Source organism: Sturnira hondurensis, unplaced genomic scaffold (assembly GCF_014824575.4).
Source record: "Sturnira hondurensis isolate 20B ecotype Veracruz unplaced genomic scaffold, ASM1482457v3 Scaffold0018292, whole genome shotgun sequence".
In the NCBI taxonomy this organism is placed as follows: Eukaryota; Metazoa; Chordata; class Mammalia; order Chiroptera; family Phyllostomidae; genus Sturnira; species Sturnira hondurensis.
In genome coordinates, this window is record NW_028090923.1 from 1299463 (window position 1) to 1307901 (window position 8439).

General features: G+C 37.5%; 1 pseudogene; it reads right to left on the bottom strand.

The window, feature by feature from the left end:
- Nucleotides 1-338: 338 nt before the first annotated feature.
- LOC119002852 (5'-nucleotidase domain-containing protein 2-like) lies at nt 339-5402 on the bottom strand (annotated as a pseudogene).
- Between the last annotated feature and the right edge of the window lie 3037 nt (nt 5403-8439).

Below are 8439 nucleotides of genomic sequence, written 5' to 3' on the forward strand. Positions count from 1 at the left end.
TTATTAAATGTATTCAATAGTCTTCTGGAAATTATTTTGTAAAAATAACTTTATGGTCAAAGAGTATATGAGAACTCTAATATGCTCATATTCTTCCCTAATTCCACAGTAGATAACCTAAACAATGTATAAATACAAATTTTCTAGAGAACATAAAGCAAAATATTTTAAATATTTTATTTTATTATTTATTTGTTTATTTAATTTTTTGGTGTGAAACCACTTTATTGCTCATCTCTACAATGGGTAGAACAGGAGGGACTGGGGCCTCTTCTGGAAAGTAAAGGTGCTCTCAGCAGATGTGGGCCATGTCTCTGGGGAAGGATGTCTTCCTGTAGTCAGTGCAGGACTGGTCCACCCAGAGTAGCACCTACTGCTACCACGATGTGTGGCACAGGGTGGAAGGTGAAACACAGTTGGTAGTTGAGCAGGCAGCTGAAGGAGGCCATGTACAGGTCACAAGAGGTGCCTCAAGAAGTAGGTAGGGTTGTGGAAGGTGCAGAAGATGTTCCCACACTTAGTGCTGAAGAGGGCCTTGTGATGCACCTCAACTCCTGCCTTTCCTCATCCAGGCAGCCAGCACTTTCCCCGAGGCAGGACTCAGCATCCTGGTAGGTGTGCATGTGGTCCAGCAGCCAGGTGAGCTCCCGCTGCTCTGCCAGCAATGTGAGTACTGCTCCTGTTGGTGATGTTCAGCATATCATCACACTTCAGCTTGGGGACGGTGGCACCCGTGCGCCAGCTCTGCGGCAGCATGAGATCCACCGGGCCACTGTAGAGGTGGTCTCCAAAGTAGAGTACAAGCTGGCTGTGCCAGTCTGTCAGATGCAGGAAATCAAACAGGTTTCCCTGCTAATAGATCTTGTCCTTTTCCAGGCGGCTGATCCCAATGAAGCAAGCCCTTCTCATCAAGTTTTCTGAAAGGCTTAAATGAGCTCGGTGAAGAAACTGGGCTTATCCGCCTGGACAATGACCTCATCAAAGAGCCAGCACCAGTTGGGACCCACTATGTACTCCATCCTCTTTTCCATAAAACTTTTCCTAACAAACGATTGTTAGTAATGAGGAACAGCTGTTTCCCATGGACCAGGCTGCTCAGGACAGCATATGTCTCATCCCCTCTCAGGATGTACTTCTCCATGTACCAATCCATCCAGTGGTCTGTAAAGCTCTTCATATAAACGTCTTGATTGTAATCCATTGCGTTCTTGTAGAGATGTGCTTGGTCAAACTCCAGGCCTAAGAAATCCACCATGCAGGAGAGCAGTGCAACAAGATCTCTGGCAACAAGATGTCCCTGAACTGCTTGATGGTGGAATGCTGGCCACAGAAACCACTCATTTGGTACAATGGGATGTGCTGGATTTCCTCATATAAGTAGGTCACTCCCTCATCTGGCACAGGTTGCAGGCCCCTGTAGGCTGTTCCCAGTTACATATAATGGAAGGCATCAATTTTCATAAGTAGGCTCTTCGAATATCATAGGGGAGGCCACAGATGGCAAAGCACTGGTTGTAGTCATACTTCCAAATACCCCCTAGGTATTTGTGGTGCTCAGTCAGGATGTCATAGACAGCACTGAAAATCTCTGGGTGCAGTAAGCCTGTGTACTGGGCCAGTGTAGAGTTACAGGTGAAGCCATAGACCTCAGCATAATGCAGACTGACCTCATTGTTGGTATGGATGGCCATTGGGTTCAGAAGATGACAGGCCTTGTGGGGTTGTTTCCCAGGAGGTTGTTTCCCAGTCTATGCAGGTCTTGGTAACGAGCTCACAGGTTGAGCTCTGCCTCACAGACTGGTGCAGGGCAGGCACAGAATGTGGAGCTGTGGCGTGATGCATGCTGGACCCCTAAGAGTGGAGGGTAAGAAGAGGGAGGTCCCAACCAGGTCAGGAGAGTGAAAAGGACATGGCTCACCACCTGCTGTGGCCTGGGCTTGTCAGCCAGCGCTGAGCAGCCGCCAGCTACCGCACACCTGCCATGGCCACTATGAGCCTCCAGCCAAATACTCCAAATATTTTAAAGCTGTTTATAAAATTCTATTGTTTTCATGTCAGTTGAACATCTGATAACAGCAGAATTTGCCTTATAAAATGACTTGTTTATGTACATTGATATATTCACGGACTAAGATTTTTATTAATCCACTATTGAGAAAGATAAAATATTCTTAAATGATTCCCAAACTCATTTTCCCCAGTCTAGGTGTACAGAAAAGAATTCAGTACACAATTGTCAAAAACCATGAGACAGTAAATTAGATAAGTCATTGTCATTTTTTCTCAGTTTTGTCTTTCTCTTATAAACACTGCTTATTTTTTTAAAAAATGAAATAGGGTAAGCATAATGATTACTGGAAAAAGGAAAATGCTCCTCTTACTTACCCAGTTACCACTCTGTCAATGTGTCAGATGTCTTCAGGCTACCATGGCTCATGCATGTCACCTTTAGTGCTGTCTTGCCTACCACACTTGTGAAATGTCCCAGTAGGGTGTTAGTGATTCCTCCATTCTGATGTGCTTCATCTATAGTGATCTATGGAGAGTTACTTTCAGATTCTTCTTTATTGAAAAGTAATAAAACAAAGCCAAAAACAAAATGTAAGTAAAAAATACTTTCCCTGAATAAAATTAAAGAATTAATCTCTGCTAAACTAAGGTAGAGAGATAGGCACATCTAAACTCACCAATTTAATGTAAAGAATTTTCTCTAATTCAGTACATTTAGAGACAGTTTATTGAGATATATAAATGTACTAATCCCAAAGAAAAGTCCTGTCCTACCATTGTAAGAATCAAGAATGAAGCCATATTGCTCATTCCTTTTCTTTTTTAAAATATTTTATTTATTTATTTTTAGAGAGAGGGGAAGGGAAGGAGAAAGAGTGGAAGAGAAACATCAATGTGTGGTTGCCTCTCATGGGCTCCCAACTGAGGACCTGACCCACAACCCAGGCATGTACCCTGACTGGGAATCGAACCAGCAGCCCTTTGCTTCACAGGCCCGTGCTCAATCCACTGAGCTACACTAGCCAGGGCTCATTCCTTTTCAATTAAAATGCAATTGTTATGTCATTGAAATACTGTTGAGATAATCCATATATACCAAAGCAGAAATTTGATTTGAACAATTTGCTAAGTGACAAACATGTCAATTCAGTCTTTTTCCAATTGAAATGTTTACTTGGAATACTTTTGGGGCTATTTTGCATTTGGAATACCAAACATTTAGTCATCTTTAATAAGCACAGTCTGAAATTTTTTCTTGTGGAAATAATTTCTCTGTTAACCCACTCACGAGAAACACTGTAGAGCACATGGTATTTTTGGTCTTTGCCTATGTTTTATTTTTTAGAAACACAGAAGTTCTTATTACTAAATAAGTGTTTTTTTTTAATTTAGTATAAAACACTTCATATCTCAGCTTTTGTAGATTTTGTTTATTTTCATCATATTGTGGTAAATAAATTATTCTTTTCATATTTTAAAGGCAAGTTCAACTATAATATAAAAGAATGTACAAAGCACAGTTTATAAACTCCAGGCTGATTTATGTCCCACATACCCTCAGATGAATGGAGATGTCATGGATTTTAGAAGGTAACAGAATTTCCCACATTTTGATTTACATAATTGAATTTTAAAAGATTTGGAGAAGGATCAAAGAGACAAGATTTTTTTAACATTATACCTTTAAGGAGTATAAGTGGTAACATTTAAATTGCTATTTAATTAACTGAAAAATGTAGTTATCTTGATGCAATAGGTTGTTGAGAGATATTTTGTATCAACACAGTTTGGAATCATAAAATTCAGAGAGATTAGTGTTCATAGTAATAAAATAAATAAAAATAGGTTATTTGCCATTAGGAATATTCTACTTAGAGAATTTCAGAAAGGATTTACAGGAATGGGCCAGAACATCAGTGCTGGATTTTGACTTGGACATGCACATAGTTGGAATTGTCCCTAGAAATTTGCTGCAATATTTTTTCTATTGCTGATATCATTAAAAATTAATTACTGTGTAACAAATTTGGTAGAAGCCATGGTCCACTTGAGAGACTTAAAAAAATTGGAAACTACTTAATATTTAAGAATGTGGCCAGAATTTATCCCCAATTAAAGCTAAGTACCAGCATTAGAGAGTGTTCCGTAAGTGCCATAGGGAAAATTAAAAAGAACTTTGGAAAGAGGATTCAAAGAACTTGAAATCATTAGCTATTTTTATGGATACATTTTGCCAAACATGGGGGAAAGTGTAATTTGTTTAGGAAGGTGGTTGATATTTTGGAATTCCAGAAACCAAGAAAAGCAGTTGGCTGGTTTGTGCTCCCGTGGGTGTCAGAGTGCCATCTAGTGGTGGCCAAGGTGAACTATAGACACCTGATCCTCACAAGGTAGAGTTGAACAATAGGGACCCACATTTGAACAAGCCTTTCACTCTGTTGACATAATTAACTTGTTTATAATTTAATAATCTTAAATACAAATGGCAGTTAAACTGATGTAAAATATTCCACTGTCTTATTGGTTGCATCGTCATGGAATTCAGATATTCTTGGACTTCTCAATATCCATATTTTTAAATTATATTTGTACAAATTTCAAACAGTGATGCTGTTTATAATTTATTATTTTGTGTTTTTCTCAAACTAATCCACATTAATCAATAACCATTTCATATATCACGTCTCCTCTCTATTTAACAATCTTATCTAAATCAATTTACTTTAGGCAAAGCATTCTAAAAATAGATTTTGAGGGTATTTTCTCTTCTGGCAAAGCCAGCATAGTGTTTCCAAAAGCATTAAATTATTTTGACATTTCAGACTTCTGGCCAAGATGGGGGAGTAGGTTGATACACGGTGCCTCCTCGCACAAGCAAAAAAAGGACAACAACAAATTTAAAAACAAAAACCAACCAGAACTAACAGAAAGTTGAACTATATGGAAGTCCAACAACCAAGAGTTAAAGAAGAAACATTCATTCAGACCCATAGGAGGGGTGGAGACGGGCGGCTGAGAGCACAGGACTCTCAGCAACAGCAGCAGCTGGCATGCCAGGTAGTCCCACATTTGTGTGCGGATAGACCAGGAGAAACAACTGTGGAGCAAGACCAACTGCTGCAACCCAGAGTTCCAGCACAGGGAAATAAAGTCTCAAACCCTCTCACTGAAAAAAACCTGTGGGGGTTGTCACAGGGGGAGAAACTCCCAGCCTCACAGGAAAGTTCATTGGAGAGATCCACAACCTCTCCTAGAATATATAAAAGTCTCTCCAAGCGTACTTGAATGTACACAAAACCGCTTACACGGGAATCAGACTCAGAAGGGCCCAATTTGCTTGTGGGCAGCAGCAGAAGAGACTGGAAGCCCACAGAGAGCTGAGCAGGCCTCATTGTCCCCTCTCAGATCCCTGTCCCACATGCAGCACCACAAGCCATCCAAGAGAGTTGCCCAACCCTGGTGAATACCTAAGGCTCTGCTCCTTAATACACAGTAGGTGTGCTGAGACAAAAAATATGGCCCAAATGAAAGAACAGATCAAAGCTCAAGAAAAAATACAACTAAGTGATGAAGAGATAGCCAGCCTATCAGATGCAGAGCTCAAAACATTGGTAATCAGGATGATCATAGAAATGGTTAAGTATGGTCCCAAAATAGAGGAAGAAGTGAAGGCTATGAAAAGTGAAATAAAGGAAAATGTATAGCCAACATCAAAACCAACAGTGAAGGGGAGGAAACCAGGACTCAAATCAACAGTTTGGACTAGAAGGAAGAAATAAACATTCAACGAGAACAGAATGAAGAACCAAGAATTCAAGAAAATGAGGAGAGGCTTAGGAATCTCTGGAACAACTTGAAATGTTTTAATATCTGAATGATAGGGGTGGCAAAAGGAGGAGAAGAAGAAGAGCAAGAAATTGAGCACTTATTTGAAAAAATAATGAAGGAGAACTTCCTCAATTTGGCAAAGGAAATAGACTTCTAGGAAGTCCAGGAAGCTCAGAGAGGCCCCAACATGTTGGACCCAAGGAAGCACATAAAAAGTCACATCATAATTATGTTACCAAGATTGAAGTATAGGAGATAATCTTAAAGGCAGCGAGAGAAAAGGAGACGGTTACTTAAAACAGAGTTCCCATAAGACTGTCAGCTGATTTCTTAAAAGAACCCTTGTAGGCAAGAAGGGGCTGGAAAGAAGTATTTGCAGTGCTGAGAGACAAGGACATACATCCAAGATTACTCTATTCAGCAAAGTTATCATTTAGAATGGAAGGGCAGATAAAGTGCTTCCCAGATAAGGTCAAGTTCAAGGAGTTCATCCTCACCAAGCCCTTATTATATGAAATGTTAAAGAGATTTATTTACAAAAAAGAAATAAAAATTTGAACAGTAAAGTGACAGCAAACTCACAATTATTAACAACCACACTTAAAACAAAAACAAAAGCAAACTAAGCAAACAACTAGAACCTGAACAGAACCACAGAAATGGAGATCACATGGAGGGTTATGAACAGGGGAGTGGGAGGGGGAAAGAGGAGAAAAAGGTACAGAGAATAAGTAGCATAAATGGTAGGTAGAAAATAGACAGGGGGAGGATAAGAACAGTATGGGAAATGTAGAAACTAAAGAACTTATATGCATGATGCATAGACATGAACTAAGGGAGGGAATGCTCGTAGGGGTTGCAGGGCAGAGGGAAATAAAGGGGGGAAATGGAATAATTTTAACATAATCAATAAAATATATATTTAAAATAATAAAAAATAAATATATATTTTAAAAATCCTCCTGACTATCTTGCTTCTTTGCTTTTTCACATGAAGAATCCATTTGTGTTAGTTCCTGACCCTCCAACAAAATTTATTAGTTTTTGGGGGGAAGAATGCATTAAATTTATACTTTTTAAGGAATACTATATATTTATGATGTTGAACATTTTTGTTAAAAAATATGATATCTCTTTCCATGTAACCATTTTTGTGTTACTCAGAAGTTTGTATGACATATGAATAGCTTAAAGTGAAGAGAATAAGAAGAGGGATTATAATGGTGCCTATCTCATAGAATTATTGTAAAAAGTAAATGAAGGTTATATACAGTACCTGGCTCTTAACCATGTTTAATGAATGTAATGCAAAAATTAATATTTGGAACTTTACAACTGAATAGAAATGAGAATGTGTTTATATATATGTATATATACACATACACACACACACACACATATATATATATATATACACACACATATATATACACACATACATACCATGGATTCCTATAAAATAAATTAAAAAATAAATAATAGATTTTAAAAAATGATAATAGTTTCAGATTAATTAGTTTTTCACAAGTAGATAGTGAAAAATTTTATTATTATAGTGCTCAAAAATTACTCTAAGTATAGACTTAGAGGCCAGTGAATTCAATTTGTTATTACTATAAGAAAACCAATAAACTGGAGTCTGGAGAATCATCCTTGTCTTGGTTATCTTTTGGCTATATGACTAAAATCACCCATTTTTTCCCCCTGCCCCCTGTTTCCTCTGTAAAATGAGGTAACTAGTTCTCAACAGCATCAGTTGGGGATCCTTGACCAGAATCTATTATGTCTGAAGAGGACAATGTTTGTCATAAGAATTTGACTACAATCTTCAAATAATTTTTGAAGTCAGTATATTGAGATACAATTTGCATACATTAATACAAACTCACTGTAAATGTACTTGGTGAGGTCATAAACATACACATCCCTATAACACCAAATAAATGTATAGAACATTTGTATTAGTCCAAAAACTTCCCTCCTGGCCCCTTGAAGTCAATTCTTCCCTTACCCACAGTCTTCATTTAATGTTGATTCATATGCTCTCTATTTCTGCTCTCTATATATCCCTTACTACATTTCCCCGAATATTAAAATTTATTGATCAAATTGTATGTTTTCTTAGTTGATTTGCAAGTCAAAAATGCTGTGACTTAATGATGTTTATATAATTAATTTCATCGCTGCATGAGCCACCATATTCTTTTGATTCTGTGGCCATAGATATCAACCACAATCCAGATGCACTGATCTAAATTAGGCACACCTTTAGTCACACACATTCCAGCAAGAAAGTCTTGATAAACCACTCAAAAGTTAAACATGATTTCATGTCATATTAATGACATGTTTGGTTTTTTATTTTCTAAATAGTGGACAAAGTGGAGTAAAATACCTTAAATAAATATACATATAAATAATCAGAATTTAAAAATACTAGATTAATAATATCACTCTCAATAAATGTTATTAAAATATCATGTAATTATTCATAAAATTAATAAATAAAAGGATAGTATCAAGCATTATTTGCTTGATACTACAACATATTTTGGGGTTTTTGCAATATATTTAGGGTTTTTTAGTATATTAGTCTATTAA